This window comes from Mytilus trossulus, chromosome 1 (assembly GCF_036588685.1).
Source record: "Mytilus trossulus isolate FHL-02 chromosome 1, PNRI_Mtr1.1.1.hap1, whole genome shotgun sequence".
NCBI lineage: Eukaryota > Metazoa > Mollusca > Bivalvia > Mytilida > Mytilidae > Mytilus > Mytilus trossulus.
In genome coordinates, this window is record NC_086373.1 from 107,446,953 (window position 1) to 107,467,291 (window position 20,339).

A 20,339-nucleotide genomic window follows, 5' to 3' on the forward strand; every position below is an offset into this window, starting at 1 on the left:
AATGGCAAAACACATACCATATTGTATAATGTAGTTCAAAAGGAGAAAACCAACCATGTCATTAGTGTAGACAACACATTCAGAAAGTGAGTAGGTTAAAATCAATCCAGTTTAGTCTGATGTAAAATCATTCTGTAATTGCCAAAAGTGCATTTGATATAAAACATGTATAAGGCAATTTCCTATAAAAAAAATATTTCCAAGGGACATTACTCATGGTGAAATAGTGGATTTGAAATGAATTTCAATCTAACCCTAATACTTGCTAAGATAAACCTTCAATATAAATTTCGTAGCAATCCTATGAATGATGTAGATTTGAAAAGGCTTTCCATGCAATTTTTCGTATAATTTATATTTCCAAGGGGAATAGCTCCTTCAATAATACTTGTTTGGCACTGAATATGACTCCCCTATAAAATGAATTCTAAACACTAACTTTCCTAGGAGCTACATTACGTTTAAGGGTTATCAAGTATAAAGGTATATTAAAACTGCTTCTGAATTTACTAGTTGTTACAGATACACATGTTAGAAAAAGGTTAAAAAAGATATGCATTTGTCACTTTACTAAGAGTATCCCATGTTACCAAAGAACCCCAAGCATGAGAAGGAGAATTGACATAAAGTATTTTAAAAGAACATAATATAACATGATTTATTGTACATAACTCTTTAATACTAATTGAATATAACTAAAACACAAATCTAAGTGCAGTACAAATAATCTCCTCTGTTCTGTAAACATTCGTGCCTCTCATTCTTTCTTAATTGTGTGGCAGGCACTAAATCTTGTTTAACCTAAAACATAACAATATGGTTCAGTTGAATAAATAATTATTCAAAACAATACAAAATTTAAAAGCCCTAAACAGTTGTTATTTGTTTTCCATCTAAGGACAAATAGGAGTGTTCTATCCTTGCAATGGCAGAATCCCAAGACAATATCAAAATGTAAAACTTATAGAAATACAATTCATTTGTGAGACCAATTATTTAAATGAAAAGTTCAAATCATTTTTTTCTTGGTTAATTACTTTTCTTTGCTTTACAAATTTGATGATTAAAATATAAAGTGTGGTGATAGACAACCATACAGTGGTGAGAGACAAAGATAGTGTGGTGATAGACAAACATAATGTGATGATAGACAAACATAGTGTGGTGATAGACAAACATAGTGTGGTGATAGACAAAGAAAGTGTGGTGATAGACAATAGTGTGGTGATAAACAATAGTGTGGTGATAGACAAACATAATGTGGTGATAGATGTACACAGTGTGTTGATTGATTATGTGTGGCGGTAGATAAACATAGTGTGGTGATAGACAAACATAGTGTGGTGATAGACAAACATAGTGTGGTGATAGACAAAGAAAGTGTGGTGATAGACAATAGTGTGGTGATAAACAATAGTGTGGTGATAGACAAACATAATGTGGTGATAGATGTACACAGTGTGTTGATTGATTATGTGTGGCGGTAGATAAACATAGTGTGGTGATAGACAAACATAGTGTGGTGATAGACAAACATAGTGTAGTGATAGACAAAGAAAGTGTGGTGATAGACAATAGTGTGGTGATAGACAATAGTGTGGTGATAAACAATAGTGTGGTGATAGACAAACATAATGTGGTGATAGATGTACACTGTGTGTTGATTGATTATGTGTGGCGGTAGATATATTATATGTGGCCATAATTATGTAATGTGTGGCAGTAGATACATAATATGTGGTGGTATATACATTATGTGTGTGCCAGCAGATGTATACTGTAGACAATGCTACAAGTGCAATAACACTGAAACAATATATTTATAAGGTTTACTCATTTTGAATGTCACAATCATTGACCCACAGTTAGTATATCATATTTGCTACTTTTATTGAAAAGATACCTGACATGATATTTACATAAAATATTGCATGACATGTTGGAGCGGTTATACTTTAAAAAACATTTCTTTTAAACTATTTCATTTCAACCAGGATTGTTTATTGCTTATTGACTCTTTACATACATATGTATAATACTTTGCTACTTAACTCTTTACATACATATGTATAATACTTTGCTAATTAACTCTTAACATACATATTTATAATACTTTAAATTTCAATGAAGATTACCTTTTCCTTTTCTCCTTTTTTCTATCTATCAAAAATCTTGTTTCACTTTTCTGAAGAAAAAAAATAATAACAATGATAGGTGTCACATTGAGTCATTTTAAGTTTAAAATCTAAATTAGCATAAACAGATTTCTGGTCAGAAACATGGATTATTATCATACTCATATCCACTTTCAAGTTGGAATAAATAGGGCTTTGAGAGATATACCCAGTGGTGTGAAAGACATAATGTATAAATTGAGGTGAAAATATTAACAGTGAACTGATAGATATTCTGAGTGAGGTGATACATATGAAATGAGCAATTGATTTACAAAGTGAGGTTATTGGTATTTCCAGTAAGGTGATATGGTATATTGTGTGGAAATATACATAGAGAATTTGGGGTAAATATAGAGAGAATGGAGATATATATAGAGAGTATGTGGTGATTGATATATGTAGTGAGGTGATTGATAAATAAAATAAGGTGATAGGTGTTAATAATGTGGTCATAAACATAGAAACTGTGGGGATAGATATCGAAAGTATGGGGATATATATAGAGAATGTGGTGATTGATACATAAAGTGAGGTGATTGATAAATAAAGTAAGGTAATCTAAGGTGTTTATTATGTGGAGATATACAGAGAGACTTTTGGGGTAGATATAGAGAGTATGGGGAAATATATAGAGAGTGTGGTGATTGATATATAAAGTGAGGTGATTGATAAATAAAGTAAAGGGGAAGCTTTTGTATTATCCTGATATATACATAGAGACTATTATGATATATACATAATGACTGTTGGCATCGGAATGGAGAGTGTAGTGATAGATAATCATAGTATGGGGATAGCTTTTGAGACTGTAGTGATAGATAATCATGGTATGGGGATAGATTTTGAGACTGTAGTGATATATAATCATAGTATGGGAATAGCTATTGAGACTGTAGTGATAGATAATCATAGTATGGGGATAGCTATCGAGACTGTAGTGACAGATAATCATAGTATGGGGGTAGCTATTGAGACTGTAGTGATAGATAATCATAGTATGGGGGTAGCTATTGAGACTGTAGTGATAGATAAGCATAGTATGGGGGTAGCTATTGAGACTGTAGTGATAGATAAGCATAGTATTGGGGTACCTATTGAGACTGTTGGGATATATATGCAGAGTGTGGTGATGAATGCAGCGACTGTAGCAATGGAGGAATATATAAACCACCACACTGTATATATCTTTTTTTGAGTATAATTTTATAAAAATACTTTACCATCACTATTGCTGAGTGCTGCTTGGTTGTAAATTATTTAACTATTCTTGTTATTTCATTTAAAATTAGATGTACCCATGTCCTTTCTTCCTTTTTCACCAATGACCTCTAAATCCCTGCAAAATGTTGTTTGGTATTTCTGTAAGAAGAACACAAATATAAATAATAAATTTGATAATTGCTACATGATAAGTATGCAAGCTTATACAAACATATCTCAGTGGACATTGCATATCTTCATATCTCCTCCCACTGTAAATTATACAATGACCAGTACATTTCTCTGACTTATAGAAGATACAACAAGTTATAGTATACAGTCTTGTGAAAAAAAGATAAAGAATGATGATAGATATAATCATTGTGTTACTATAAATATGATATGATGGTGATATACAGATATAGATAGGTGATAAGTGTGGACTTAGTTATAGTGGGGTTATGTGTATATACAGTGAGGTATTAAAAGGATCAACTGAATAGTATAAAGATATATACAGTGTGATGATATATAAACCAAAGGATGATATATATATACATACTGTGTGGTGACATATATATCAATGGTGTTGTGATTGATTGATTTAAGCAGTGCATTTAGTTAAAAGATACATAAGGGGAGGGGATACATATATAAAATATGGTGAAAAATTATCAACAGTGAGGTCAAGAAAATATTTTCAGGGATGTCATATATATATAAAATGAGGAAATAGATATATAAATTAAGGTGAAAGATATATAAAGTGAGGTGATAGATATATAAGGTGTGGTAATGTGTATAAGGTGTGGTGATGTATATATAATGTGTGGTGACAGATATAAAAAGTGAGGTGAAAAATTTTAATAAAGTGTGGAGACAGATATATAAAGTGGGGTGACATATATATAAAGCATGGTGACATATATATAAGGTTTGGTGATAGATATAAAAAGTATGATGACAGATATATAAAGTATGGTGATAGATATATAAAGTATGGTGACAAATATATAAAGTATGGTGATAGATATATAAAGTCTGATGACAGATATATAAAGTATGATGACAGATATATATAGTGAGGTGACAGATATATAAAGTATGGTGACAGATAAATAAAGTCTGATGACAGATATATATAGTGAGGTGACAGTTATATATAGTGAGGTGACATATATATTAAGTGAGGTGACAGATATATAAAGTATGGTGACAGATAAATAAAGTATGGTGACAGATATATAAAGTATGATGACAGTTATATATAGTGAGGTGACAGATATATAAAGTATGGTGACAGTTATATTAAGTGAGGTGACAGATATATAAAGTATGATGACAGATATATATAGTGAGGTTACAGATATATAAAGTATGATGACAGATATATATAGTGAGGTGACATATATATTAAGTGAGGTGACAGATATATAAAGTATGGTGACAGATATATATAGTGAGGTGACATATATGTTAAGTGAGGTGACAGATATATAAAGTATGGTGACAGATATATAAAGTATGGTGACAGATAAATAAAGTCTGATGTCAGATATATAAAGTATGGTGATAGATATATAAAGTATGGTGACAGATATATAAAGTCTGATGACAGATATATAAAGTATGATGATAGATATATAAAGTATGATGACAGATATATAAAGTATGGTGACAGATATATAAAGTATGGTGATAGATATATAAAGTATGATGACAGATATATAAAGTATGATGATAGATATATAAAGTATGGTGATAGATATATAAAGTATGATGACAGATATATAAAGTATGATGATAGATATATAAAGTATGGTGACAGATATATAAAGTATGATGACAGTTATATATAGTGAGGTGACAGATATATAAAGTATGGTGACAGATATATATAGTGAGGTGACAGATATATAAAGTATGGTGACAGATAAATAAAGTATGGTGACAGTTATATTAAGTGAGGTGACAGATATATAAAGTATGATGACAGATATATATAGTGAGGTTACAGATATATAAAGTATGATGACAGATATATATAGTGAGGTGACATATATATTAAGTGAGGTGACAGATATATAAAGTATGGTGACAGATATATATAGTGAGGTGACATATATGTTAAGTGAGGTGACAGATATATAAAGTATGGTGACAGATATATAAAGTATGGTGACAGATAAATAAAGTCTGATGTCAGATATATAAAGTATGGTGATAGATATATAAAGTATGGTGACAGATATATAAAGTCTGATGACAGATATATAAAGTATGATGATAGATATATAAAGTATGATGACAGATATATAAAGTATGGTGACAGATATATAAAGTATGGTGATAGATATATAAAGTATGATGACAGATATATAAAGTATGATGATAGATATATAAAGTATGGTGATAGATATATAAAGTATGATGACAGATATATAAAGTATGATGATAGATATATAAAGTATGGTGACAGATATATAAAGTATGATGACAGTTATATATAGTGAGGTGACAGATATATAAAGTATGGTGACAGATATATATAGTGAGGTGACAAATATATAAAGTATGGTGACAGATATATAAAGTATGATGACAGATATATATAGTGAGGTGACAGATATATAAAGTATGGTGACAGATAAATAAAGTCTGATGACAGATATATATAGTGAGGTGACAGTTATATATAGTGAGGTGACATATATATTAAGTGAGGTGACAGATATATAAAGTATGATGACAGATATATATCGTGAGGTGACATATATATTAAGTATGGTGACAGATATATAAAGTATGATGACAGATATATATAGTGAGGTGACATATATATTAAGTGAGGTGACAGATATATAAAGTATGGTGACAGATAAATAAAGAATGGTGACAGTTATATTAAGTGAGGTGACAGATATATAAAGTATGATGACAGATATATATAGTGAGGTTACAGATATATAAAGTATGATGACAGATATATATAGTGAGGTGACATATATATTAAGTGAGGTGACAGATATATAAAGTATGGTGACAGATATATATAGTGAGGTGACATATATGTTAAGTGAGGTGACAGATATATAAAGTATGGTGACAGATATATAAAGTATGGTGACAGATAAATAAAGTCTGATGTCAGATATATAAAGTATGGTGATAGATATATAAAGTATGGTGACAGATATATAAAGTCTGATGACAGATATATAAAGTATGATGATAGATATATAAAGTATGATGACAGATATATAAAGTATGGTGACAGATATATAAAGTATGGTGATAGATATATAAAGTATGATGACAGATATATAAAGTATGATGATAGATATATAAAGTATGGTGATAGATATATAAAGTATGATGACAGATATATAAAGTATGATGATAGATATATAAAGTATGGTGACAGATATATAAAGTATGATGACAGTTATATATAGTGAGGTGACAGATATATAAAGTATGGTGACAGATATATATAGTGAGGTGACAAATATATAAAGTATGGTGACAGATATATAAAGTATGATGACAGATATATATAGTGAGGTGACAGATATATAAAGTATGGTGACAGATAAATAAAGTCTGATGACAGATATATATAGTGAGGTGACAGTTATATATAGTGAGGTGACATATATATTAAGTGAGGTGACAGATATATAAAGTATGATGACAGATATATATCGTGAGGTGACATATATATTAAGTATGGTGACAGATATATAAAGTATGATGACAGATATATATAGTGAGGTGACATATATATTAAGTGAGGTGACAGATATATAAAGTATGATGACAGATATATATAGTGAGGTGACATATATATTAAGTATGGTGACAGATATATAAAGTATGATGACAGATATATATAGTGAGGTGACATATATATTAAGTGAGGTGACAGATATATAAAGTATGATGACAGATATATATAGTGAGGTGACATATATATTAAGTGAGGTGACAGATATATAAAGTATGGTGACAGATATATAAAGTATGGTGACAGATATATATAGTGAGGTGACATATATGTTAAGTGAGGTGACAGATATATAAAGTACGGTGACAGATATATAAAGTATGGTGACAGATAAATAAAGTCTGATGACAGATATATAAAGTATGGTGATAGATATATAAAGTATGGTGACAGATAAATAAAGTCTGATGACAGATATATAAAGTATGATGATAGATATATAAAGTATGATGACAGATATATAAAGTATGGTGACAGATATATAAAGTATGGTGACAGATATATATAGTGAGGTGACATATATATTAAGTGAGGTGACAGATATATAAAGTATGGTGACAGATATATAAAGTATGGTGACAGATATATATAGTGAGGTGACATATATGTTAAGTGAGGTGACAGATATATAAAGTATGGTGATAGATATATAAAGTATGGTGACAGATAAATAAAGTTTGATGACAGATATATAAAGTATGATGACAGATATATAAAGTATGGTGACAGATATATAAAGTATGGTGACAGATAAATAAAGTCTGATGACAGATATATAAAGTATGGTGATAGATATATAAAGTATGGTGACAGATAAATAAAGTCTGATGACAGATATATAAAGTATGATGATAGATATATAAAGTATGATGATAGATATATAAAGTATGATGACAGATATATAAAGTATGGTGACAGATATATAAAGTATGGTGATAGATATATAAAGTATGATGACAGATATATATAGTGAGGTGACATATATATTAAGTATGGTGACAGATATATAAAGTATGATGACAGATATATATAGTGAGGTGACATATATATTAAGTGAGGTGACAGATATATAAAGTATGGTGACAGATATATAAAGTACGGTGACAGATAAATAAAGTATGGTGACAGATATATAAAGTATGATGACAGTTATATATAGCATTGTATAGTGAGGTGACATATATATTAAGTATGGTGACAGATATATAAAGTATGGTGACAGATATATAAAGTACGGTGACAGATAAATAAAGTATGGTGACAGATATATAAAGTATGATGACAGTTATATATAGTGATATGACATATATATTAAGTATGGTGACAGATATATAAAGTATGATGACAGTTATATATAGTGAGGTGACATATATATTAAGTGAGGTGACAGATATATAAAGTATGATGACAGATATATAAAGTATGATGACAGATATATATAGTGAGGTGACAGATAAATAAATAGATATAGGAAGATGTGGTGTGAGTGCCAATGAGACAGCTCTCCATCCAAATAACAATTTAAAAAGTAAACCATTTTAGGTTAAAGTACGGCCTTCAACACGGAGCCTCGGCTCACACCGAACAACAAGCTATAAAGGGCCCCAAAATTACTAGTGCAAAACCATTCAATATAAACAAAACAAGAAACGAGAAACACATATATATTACATAAACAAACGACAACTACTGTACATCAGATTCCTGACTTAGGACAGGTGCAAACATTTGCAGCAGGATTAAACGTTTTAATGGATCCAAACCTTCTCCCTTTTCCTGAAACAATAGCATAACATCACAACATAGAAAAACACACGATAAAATATCAATTTGCAGACTTAACTCAATCAAAAAACGTATGAATACACAATGAATATAAAAAGTATTGTGACAGATATATAAAGTATGATGACAGATATATAAAGTATGGTGACAGATATATAAAGTATGGTGACAGATATATAGTGAGGTGATTAATATATAAAGTGTGGGGATAGATATATAGTCTGGTGACAGATATATATGGAGTAGTGATAAATATATAAAGTGAGGTGATAGATATATATAGTGAGGTGATGGATATATAAAGTGTGGTGATGGATATATTAAGTGTAATGACAGATATATAAAGTATGGTGACAGATATATAAAGTATGGTGACAGATATATATACAGTGAGGTGACATATATATTAAGTGTGGTGACATATATATAAAGTATGGTGACAGATATATAAAGTATGGTGACAGATATATATAGTGAGACGATTGATTTATAAAGTGATCAGGTGATAGATATATATAGCCAGGTGATTGATATATAAAGTGTGGTGATGGATATGTCAAGTGTATTGACAGAAATATTAAGTCTGGTGACAGATATATAAAGTATGGTGACAGAATATATATACAGCCTTTTACAGAGTGGTGATAAATACAGAATGGTGATAAATATATACAGCGGTTTTAGATATAAACATATGTTGATAGATTTATAGAGTGGTGATAAATATATAGCATGGTGATAGATATTTACAGTGTTGTACAAAGTGGTGATTGATACAGAATGGTGGTAAATATATAGCATGGTGATAGAGATATACAGTGTTGTACAAAGTGGTGATTAATACAGAATGCTGATTATTATATAGTGTGTTGATAGATTTATAGAGTGTTGATAAATATATATACAGAGTGGTGTTAGATATATTCACTTTGGAGATTTTAACATATTGGTAATATATAGTGTAATGATAGATATTTATATTGGTGATATATATAAAAACAGTAGGATGATAGATATATACACTGGTGATAGATGTTTGCAATGGTGATATATATATACAATGGTGATATATGTTTACATTGGTGATAAAAAATAAATAAATTTTTTATTATGAAGATTTTTTTAACTCGTTTTATGGCATTCCCGACCTGATGATTATTTTCATTTAATATAGGTGTGGTTAGTTTGATGTTAGTTGTTCATTGGTCAATATTTGATTATGACGTCAAATTTTCAGGCTATTATCTGAAATTCCCATTGTGACGACATGAAGACAGAGAAACAGATTTCACCACATAATCTTCTGCAATACCATATTTATCCACTCTTGACAGTGTCAAAATTAATTGATTTTGATATCACCTAAAGGAATGTGTACTTTTTTATAGTCATGCACCAAAAATTACTGTTATAAACGTCATTTGCCAATTTTTTTTAACGGTTATTTGTGATTTCCTGATTTGCCAGGGATTACAAGTATCACCCTCATACATGACCAGGGATAGGAGGTGGCCCTGATCCCTTAAACATGAAATCCCGAATTTAAATAAATTTAAATTCTGACAATTCTGACATCCAGTAATTCAAAAAAAGAATTCCTGTATCTCTTAATAGATCTCTAAACCCTGAGCCTAAAAACACCAGATCCTGGAGTCCTGATAAAGGCCCTATCCCCCCTCATACATGCACGATCCATAACAATATTTTTAAGACTTTCTTGACGCCGCAAGAAATCATTTGGTCACCTCCTATGAACACTGACATAATAAATACACATGAAAAGAATTTATTGTCGGACTCTTTTGAACCAAATCACATTTTGTAGTTGGAAAAGGAAAAGAAGGGGGGGGGGGGGGGGGGGGGGGGGTTAATGTTATTTTGCATTTAGAGTTGATCATGTATGTTTTCATTGCTACAATGCATTATTTTGCAAACCTTTCACATGTTTTTTTTACGTTTTAGACGTTATGTGTGCTCTGAAGGACTGGGAAGAGAGCCACTTCAACAACTGAGCACGACGTGTATTTTCTTTGATAAATGTAAATAAAAGCGTACAAATCTATCTCCACATAGGAGATTTTCTTCAAAAAGTGAAAGTAGAAATTACCGGATCCGCCCAGTTCCGGTCGCGCATGCGCACAAATACGAGGTTATAGTCCGGGTTACAATATCTATAACCTTGTATATTATATACCTCACTCTTCAGAGGTGAGATAAAATAATAAGAATTTTAATCTTGGGTTAATAAATAGAACTATCGAGTACTGATTTTAAGAAAATTGAATTTGAAAAACGATATAATAAGAAAGTAACTTCACCTATTGACTTTTATGGTTAGGTAAATAATTTGTGGATTGACACCAAGGAAGCATTGGATGTAAAAATAATTAATTGTAATTAATATATGACCGTGTTTTTTTGCTTTGTAAACAACTCCCTGATAAAATTCTCCCGATAGTAAAATTGAGACAGGAAATGGGAATATGCTAATGAGACAATAACCAGACTAAAGTGTAAACAACAGCAGAAGGCTATTAAGTGTTCTTCAATGATGCATTAAATCCTGCATCTTGGGTCAATACACCTTATCGCTATTTGTCCGCCATTACTGGATATCACACAGGTTCCCGTAAATTTTTGACGTCATAAAACAAAATATGTGACACCACAATGGAAAAGTGATTGCTGTATGCGTCAAAAGGTCGAGCGGCCAGGTCGGCCAGCTGGGAAGGCTAATAGTGATATAAAGGTGTATGTCAGAAGGTATCATGTCCGTTCGCGCCTAACTCACTTTCGCACTCCAAGAAGTAATTTGTTGTTCATGTTTTGCATTAAAAATGTCACATTTTTTCGCAATATCATGTACAATCGTTATTAAAGGTACAAATGTACCAGGATTAAAATATAATTCACCAGACGCTCATTTTGTACCAGGATTAAAATTTAATACGCCAGACGCGCGTTTCATCTACATAAGACTCGTCAGTGACGCTCAGATCAAAACAACATTGTTTATTTTGTATAATTTTTCTTTGTCTGGGGCTGCTATTCAAGTTATTGGGCATATTGTTGTACAACTACAGATCTTGTAGGGATTTCATTGGAAAAGGACTAACATTAACTGAAATCTGCATAGTTGGGATAATGACTACAAACACAAGAATGGCACTGATGACAGACTAAAATTGATCCCAAAAGAAAAAAATAAGGCATTCTTCACGCATATAATTTTTTTTTTATAGATCTTCTTGATTATTATATATATTTTCATTTATATCATATGTATATTGTATTGTTTTAACTTATAAGTTAAAGTTGCTGAACTCTGGGACAATTACACTAATATAAATTACTTTCTCTAATTCTTCGTGACTTTATCCCCTCTGAACTCATTGTATACCAAATTTCATGTGTGGTTCATTTGATCCCAGTTCATCATTGGTTAAAATCCGATTATTATGCTGGATTTGTTTGCTTTCCTTTAAATTTCCTATTGTGACAGTATGAAAAAAGACCACCATGCCTGATGACGTCACATAGAAAGAACACATATTTTTGCAGATTTTTCATAAAGAAGGAATACATTTGCCTGCATATTGTTTGAAAATCAAAAAGAGAAACAGATGCTCCACCAAATCTCCTGTAATACCATATTTGTTCACTCTCGACAGTTTAATTTAAATATTAAAAACGCTCAGCGAGCCTCACGTTTTAAATTGAAAATTTAACTGTCTGGAGTGGATAAATATATTATCTCACTCGATGCAGTGGTAGAATCTATATATTAAAATGTCAGAGCTGAACTGTTGTTTCTTGTTTAATGAAAAATACTTTGCTTCATGAACATGATAACATAGTAGTTTTTCAATTGACTTTTAATTGATATAACAATTTTCTTTTCGTTTTTGATATATGTCATGTATGTTTTTATTATTGATAGATATTTATAATTAATTGCCTTTTTTACAAAAACACTTGATATGACAAAATTAAACAACAGTTACTTTAATTGTATATCCAGGTACAATTTTAACAATATACTGTGGATTCATTTATTTTCGTGGGTATCAATTTTCGAGGATTGAGAAAAAATTGCATGTTCGTGGATATTTTATTTCATGGTTTTGTCAAACTTTGCAGACGAACCTATAATAAATTTGTTATTCATTGACATTTAATTTGGTGGTTCACCTGTACCCACGAAATCCATGAAAAAGGTATCCAACGAATAATAATGAATCCACAGTAAAAGAATGACCCTTAATGTATTAATAGTAAAAAATATACAACATAGTCATGATTGTAGTGTAGTGCAGTGAGCAAACAAAAGCTTTTTCAAATCTCACCTATTTCCCTCTCAATTTTTAAAAGAAAAGTAGCTTCTCCCTATCATTCTGAAGTAGTGTGAGCCCTGTGTATTGCCACCCAATACTCTCAAAAACTAGTTTTTTTTATTATGCTAGTAAGACTTAAAATATATATATAATTAAAAACTGTATTTTCAGAAAACTAGATTTAAAACTGAACATGGGTTTAAATCTTCATGTAGAGAAGGAGAGGATCCCCTGGATACTTCAAAGGTGCTGCTAGGTAAGAGATTACAGAAAGGAAGTTTAGATAATAGTAAAAAATGAAACAAGCAAGTAGAAGTGAAGGCACAAGTGAAGATTCAGAGTGTAGTAGCAGTTTCAAAGCAGATCTTTACTTGCTAACAATGTAATTTGAGTTTGAATGAAATTGATATTACTTATGCTATCTCAAAGCTACGAAACAGTCAGATATATTAATATTTATTTGAAGTAAAATATGATTAATTCACTTATTTAACATCTGCCATAACTTGCATAATATACAGTAAATTTTATTATCCTTTTTTACACTCATAATTTAAAGAAGAGAGAAGGTTATTATTGTTCCTTTATACATCATTTATTTTTTTTGGATTGGGAATAAGATAAAATTCATTTACACCAAAAAAATAGTGAAATCTGTATTTACAAACAAATGTATAGCCCCTTAAATTTTAATATTTAAACTGCGAGGAACATACATACAAAGTATATAAATACATTTCAATATTTTTTTTTGAAATCATATGCAATGCCTACTGATGAGTCCCAATTGCATATGAACTTACATTAATTTATTTTAGAAAGGGACGAAACTCACAAGGCTAAAAAGACATTTATCAAATTAATATAAACCACCTTTTTGACACTTACATGCATGACATGTATACATAAAAATTGATATTTACAAAAAAACTTAACAGAAAGATCTAAATCTACTTTTCTATGATAATGTCAAGATAAATATCCTTGTGAGTCTAGGCACAATTTTGAATCTGGATTTGCATATCTATATGTGTTTAAAGGTTCTGGTAAAGGTCCAATCACATTATTTGCATTCAAAAATTCACATTAACTTTCAGAATTTTTTAATATATTTCTAAGACTGTGAATATTATCTCCCTTGTATGCCTGACTATATATGTAAAGGTAATTGTTAATGTCAAAAGTACAAATGTGCCTGTATAATATGTATCTAGGACTGTAGATAATATCTCCCTTTTGTATTTACCTATTTACAGATTCTTGTTAAGGTTATCAAGATTATCTACATATAAAATATGTATGTAGGACTGTAAATATTATTTCCCTTCTCTGTTTACCTGTTTGTAGATTCTTGTTAAGGTTATCAGTCTTCTCTACATATAAAATATGTATCTAGGACTGTAAATATTATTTCCCTTCTATGTTTACCTGTTTGTAGATTCTTGTTAAGGTTATCAGTCTTCTCTACATATAAAATATGTATCTAGGACTGTAAATATTATCTCCCTTCTCTGTTTACCTGTTTGCTGATTCTTGTTAAGGTTATCAGTCTTTTCTACATATAAAATATGTATCTAGGACTGTAAATATTATATCCCTTCTCTGTTTACCTATATACTGTTTCTTTTTAAGGTTATCAGTCTACTCTACGTATGAAATATGTCTCTAGGACTGTAAATATTATCTCCCTTCTCTGTTTACCTGTTTGCTGATTCTTGTTAAGGTTATAAGTCTACTCTACATATAAAATATGTATCTAGGACTGTGAATAGTATCTCCCTTCTCTGTTTACCTGTTTGCTGATTCTTGTTAAGGTTATCAGTCTTCTCTACATATAAAATATGTCTCTAGGACTGTAAATATTATCTCCCTTCTCTGTTTACCTGTTTGCTGATTCTTGTTAAGGTTATAAGTCTACTCTACATATAAAATATGTATATAGGACTGTAAATATTATCTCCCTTCTCTGTTTACCTATTTGTAGATTCTTGTTAAGGTTATCAGTCTTCTCTAAATATAAAATATGTATCTAGGACTGTAAATATTATCTCCCTTCTCTGTTTACCTGTTTGTAGATTCTTGTTAAGGTTATCAGTCTTCTCTATATATAAAATATGTATCTAGGACTGTAAATATTATTTCCCTTCTATGTTTACCTGTTTGTAGATTCTTGTTAAGGTTATCAGTCTTTTCTACATATAAAATATGTATCTAGGACTGTAAATATTATCTCCCTTCTCTGTTTACCTGTTTGCTGATTCTTGTTAAGGTTATCAGTCTACTCTACATATAAAATATGTATCTAGGACTGTAAATATTATCTCCCTTCTCTGTTTACCTGTTTGCTGATTCTTGTTAAGGTTATCAGTCTTCTCTACATATAAAATATGTATGTAGGACTGTAAATATTATTTCCCTTCTATGTTTACCTGTTTGTAGATTCTTGTTAAGGTTATCAGTCTTTTCTACATATAAAATATGTATCTAGGACTGTAAATATTATCTCCCTTCTATGTTTACCTGTTTGCTGATTCTTGTTAAGGTTATCAGTCTTCTCTACATATAAAATATGTATGTAGGACTGTAAATATTATCTCCCTTCTCTGTTTACCTGTTTGCTGATTCTTGTTAAGGTTATCAGTCTTGTCTACATATAAAATATGTATCTAGGACTGTAAATATTATTTCCCTTCTATGTTTACCTATTTGTAGATTCTTGTTAAGGTTATCAGTCTTCTCTACATATAAAATATGTATCTAGGACTGTAAATATTATCTCCCTTCTCTGTTTACCTGTTTGCTGATTCTTGTTAAGGTTATCAGTCTTCTCTACATATAAAATATGTATGTAGGACTGTAAATAGTATCTCCCTTCTTTGTTTACCTGTTTGTAGATTCTTGTTAAGGTTATCAGTCTTCTCTACATATAAAATATGTATGTAGGACTGTAAATATTATCTCCCTTCTCTGTTTACCTGTTTGCTGATTCTTGTTAAGGTTATCAGTCTTGTCTACATATAAAATATGTATCTAGGACTGTAAATATTATTTCCCTTCTATGTTTACCTATTTGTAGATTCTTGCTAAGGTTATCAGTCTTCTCTACATATAAAATATGTATCTAGGACTGTAAATATTATCTCCCTTCTCTGTTTACCTGTTTGCTGATTCTTGTTAAGGTTATCAGTCTTCTCTACATATAAAATATGTATGTAGGACTGTAAATAGTATCTCCCTTCTTTGTTTACCTGTTTGTAGATTCTTGTTAAGGTTATCAGTCTTCTCTACATATAAAATATGTATGTAGGACTGTAAATATTATCTCCCTTCTATGTTTACCTATTTGTAGATTCTTGTTAAGGTTATCAGTCTTCTCTACATATAAAATATGTATGTAGGACTGTAAATATTATCTCCCTTCTCTGTTTACCTATATACTGTTTCTTTTTAAGGTTATAAGTCTACTCTACATATAAAATATGTATCTAGGACTGTAAATATTATCTCCCTTCTATGTTTACCTGTTTGTAGATTCTTGTTAAGGTTATCAGTCTTTTCTACATATAAAATATGTATCTAGGACTGTAAATATTATCTCCCTTCTATGTTTACCTGTTTGTAGATTCTTGTTAAGGTTATCAGTCTTCTCTACATATAAAATATGTATGTAGGACTGTAAATATTATCTCCCTTCTCTGTTTACCTGTTTGCTGATTCTTGTTAAGGTTATCAGTCTTGTCTACATATAAAATATGTATCTAGGACTGTAAATATTATTTCCCTTCTATGTTTACCTATTTGTAGATTCTTGTTAAGGTTATCAGTCTTCTCTACATATAAAATATGTATCTAGGACTGTAAATATTATCTCCCTTCTCTGTTTACCTGTTTGCTGATTCTTGTTAAGGTTATCAGTCTTCTCTACATATAAAATATGTATGTAGGACTGTAAATATTATCTCCCTTTTATGTTTACTTATTTACAGATTCTTGTTAAGGTTATCAGTCTTCTATACATATAAAATATGTATGTAGGACTGTAAATATTATCTCCCTTCTATGTTTACCTATTTACACCATACAAATTAATATTCCATTTCATATTAAATGTTAGTCACAACCTGCTTTTCAAACAATATATTTGTTGTAGGTATTTATATGCAATATGATATGTTAATTTTAGAAATTGTTGTTATTTATCCCAATGCTTGAAAATTGGAAGGTAATTTGCAAAATGTGGTACTCATTTCTTTAATCTAACTGTATGTTTAAAGCTAGACTTTTTATTTCAGCTCCTGAACTCATCATCTATGACAATGCCTGCAATCTTCATTGATACTGCTTAAATCGTGATCCACACTTTTTCAAAAATACACAGTTCAAAGTTGATGGATTTCATTGGGATAATCATTTTGGTAAGTTAATAGCCTTAGCCCAAGACATTTTTTGAAAAGCACTTGTTTTGTCATAATATATTTTTGCTTTATAAGCTATTTCTTTTTCTTTTACTTTTTAAATTCACTTTCATGCTTACTTGCTAAATATTTGTTAAATAATTTGAATGTAAGATGGCTGAAATTTATATTCTGTTCTTGAAATTCATTAAAATATATTAATAAAAATCAATATAGCCAGCTTCATCATAGCATAAACATGACTTATTGTACATTTCAAATAATCACATTCATTATTATATTGTCAACAGAAGCACATTCAATTTCTATACTTTGGACTATAATCCTGTATTGCAGGTTGCAGTGATAGCTATGAAATGAGAAGTTTTCCACAATACAAAGACATAAGCAGCCAAGTGGTAGAACAATTTAATAGCCAGATAAAAAAAACTGAAGGATACAGTGTCATACATGACAAGAAATAACTTTTTTAACCATATAAAATTATTTGTATGCGGAAAAAACAACAATGCATTGGAAAAATAAATTGGTTGTACTGTTTAGACTCTTTATCAATTTATTATTTAGTATGTAATGAACAAAAACACACATCTATTACTTTCAGGACTATTTATCAATATCATTCATCATAAGATTACAACAATATGGTTAAATGTTGACTATGTCATCTTTAGTCTGTTTTTTTTTTATATCTTGATAAAATAAATGCAATAATTTTTTAAGATGGTATCCAACACCTTCACTGAAATTGATTTGGCTGGTTTACTTTTCTTAAAATTTTGACAAAGTATTTACTTTGACCCTTTGACAAAAATTTCAGAATTTCAAACAATTTTAACCAAAGATTATATCAGACAAACTACACTGGTTTGACAAAACACTAATTTTGATCATTGAGAAGCTTAATATTCTTTTACAACATCACGTAATTAAAATGTTAAGCTGATTTTACAGAGTTATCTCCCTGTAGTGTTAGATACCACCTTAAAGTCCCTGGTTTTTTAATAATCCTAAAAGGTAAATCTCTCAATGTGATAAAAACCAAGAATTTGAAAAGTATATATTTATATTATCTGTTGAATATTTTATGTTCAAACTTGAAGTTATGGGTGTTCAATCTGTAGACTAATCTGTAGACCATTTAAGATCTTACCTTATTGATAGAATTTAATTTGTACATTTAAATATGTTATGTCAAAAATTCAGAATCCATGATAGGCACAGGAACTGTCTCACAAGGAGGTATCTTTGGACCACTGTAATTTTTAACATATATGAATGATATGTCAATCAATATTGATTAAGACATAAATGATTTTTTTTATGTTGATTATTTATTAACATACTCATAAAAATGCAGACATTATTTCCAGATAGTTGATAAAAAGATATACACTCTTTATTCTAGTAAAAACAGCATTTCAAAAAAAAAAATAGACAAAATATCAATTTTCATGTAAAATGTAATGATCACCTTATAAGATTGTCAGATTTTATCAAATATTTAGGAGTTCTCATAATTATTATTTTTTAATATTGTGAACAAATAGTTTCCAACATCAAAAAAATTACTGTGTTTCAATATAGAGTTTTTTCTATAGAATGCCAAATATTTCCATACTATATCAAGGATGACTCTGGCATCGACTCCGATACAATGCTATTTCGATTAATCTTGTTCTTCATGGTATAATAGTGTGGGCTGAGGGATAACAAGAAAATTGCAAGTTGTATAGAATAAGTTGGTGAGATACTTCCTTGGTCTGGGTCCAGGGTTTAGAATTACATGTGATTTTTAGATAATGTTAATATGCTATGTGTAAAAGATTAAGTTACTCAACTTTGATTAAATTATGTATTTAATACACAGTCTTTATGTGAAAATTTTTATTTGAATAATCATAATATTGGAAGTGCTGCACATACTGATTATTCTATACCAAATATTAAAAACTGTTCAAAAACAGCTTTGTCTATGATACTATACAAGACTGGAACAATCTATCATCCAACACTAAAAAATATCAAATAGATCTGCATTTTAGACTACAGTTTAAGAACAATTAAAGTCAACAAATATATCACTTTTTAATTTGCCCTTTTCAGTCAACCTTTGAATAAATTGTTAAACATGTGACTTTATTCTGGAATGAATCAAATTAGTCAAAATATACAAACTAATAATATATCTCTTTAAAGAAACAGTAAGGTGTTGAGAAATATTCTTATAGATTTAAACCGACAAAGAAATTGATGATGAATAATTGAAATAAAATCACAAAACACATTTTAAGCTAATTATCAAGGTATTATAAGATAATTATTAGAAGCTGTCATATGGGTGCCAATGAAATGACTCTCCATCCTAGTCAAAATTTGTAAAAGTAAACCATAATAGGTCATTGTACAGTGTTCAACCTGGAGCCTTGGCTCACACCGAACAGAAAACTATCAAGAGCATCAATGTGACTAATATATAGATTACCTTCGACTGTCAGACATATATACTGAAACAGTTCAATCTTTCCGTAGACAGTGTTGTACATCAAGGGGAGACAAACTTAACAGTCCGAGATACACATTATATATGTCTTTGACTGTCACATATATACTGAAACAGTCTAATCTTTCCGTAGACAGT

General features: G+C 29.8%; 2 long non-coding RNA genes across 3 annotated transcripts; one reads left to right on the top strand and one right to left on the bottom strand.

Moving 5' to 3' along the window:
• Positions 1–667: 667 nt before the first annotated feature.
• Positions 668–11,031, bottom strand: LOC134711617 (uncharacterized). Of its 2 annotated transcripts, XR_010106202.1 has the most exons (4): positions 10,885–11,031; positions 3,398–3,536; positions 2,136–2,185; positions 668–801 (listed from the first exon to the last, which is right to left on the bottom strand). It is a non-coding gene; the product is annotated as an uncharacterized LOC134711617 (long non-coding RNA). The 2 variants fall into 2 exon arrangements; XR_010106203.1 differs by lacking the exon at positions 2,136–2,185.
• A 2,416-nt stretch (positions 11,032–13,447) lies between these two features.
• On the top strand, positions 13,448–19,835 carry LOC134696553 (uncharacterized). Its single transcript, XR_010102969.1, has 3 exons — positions 13,448–13,539; positions 17,576–17,698; positions 18,035–19,835. It is a non-coding gene; the product is annotated as an uncharacterized LOC134696553 (long non-coding RNA).
• The last annotated feature ends 504 nt before the right edge of the window (positions 19,836–20,339 follow it).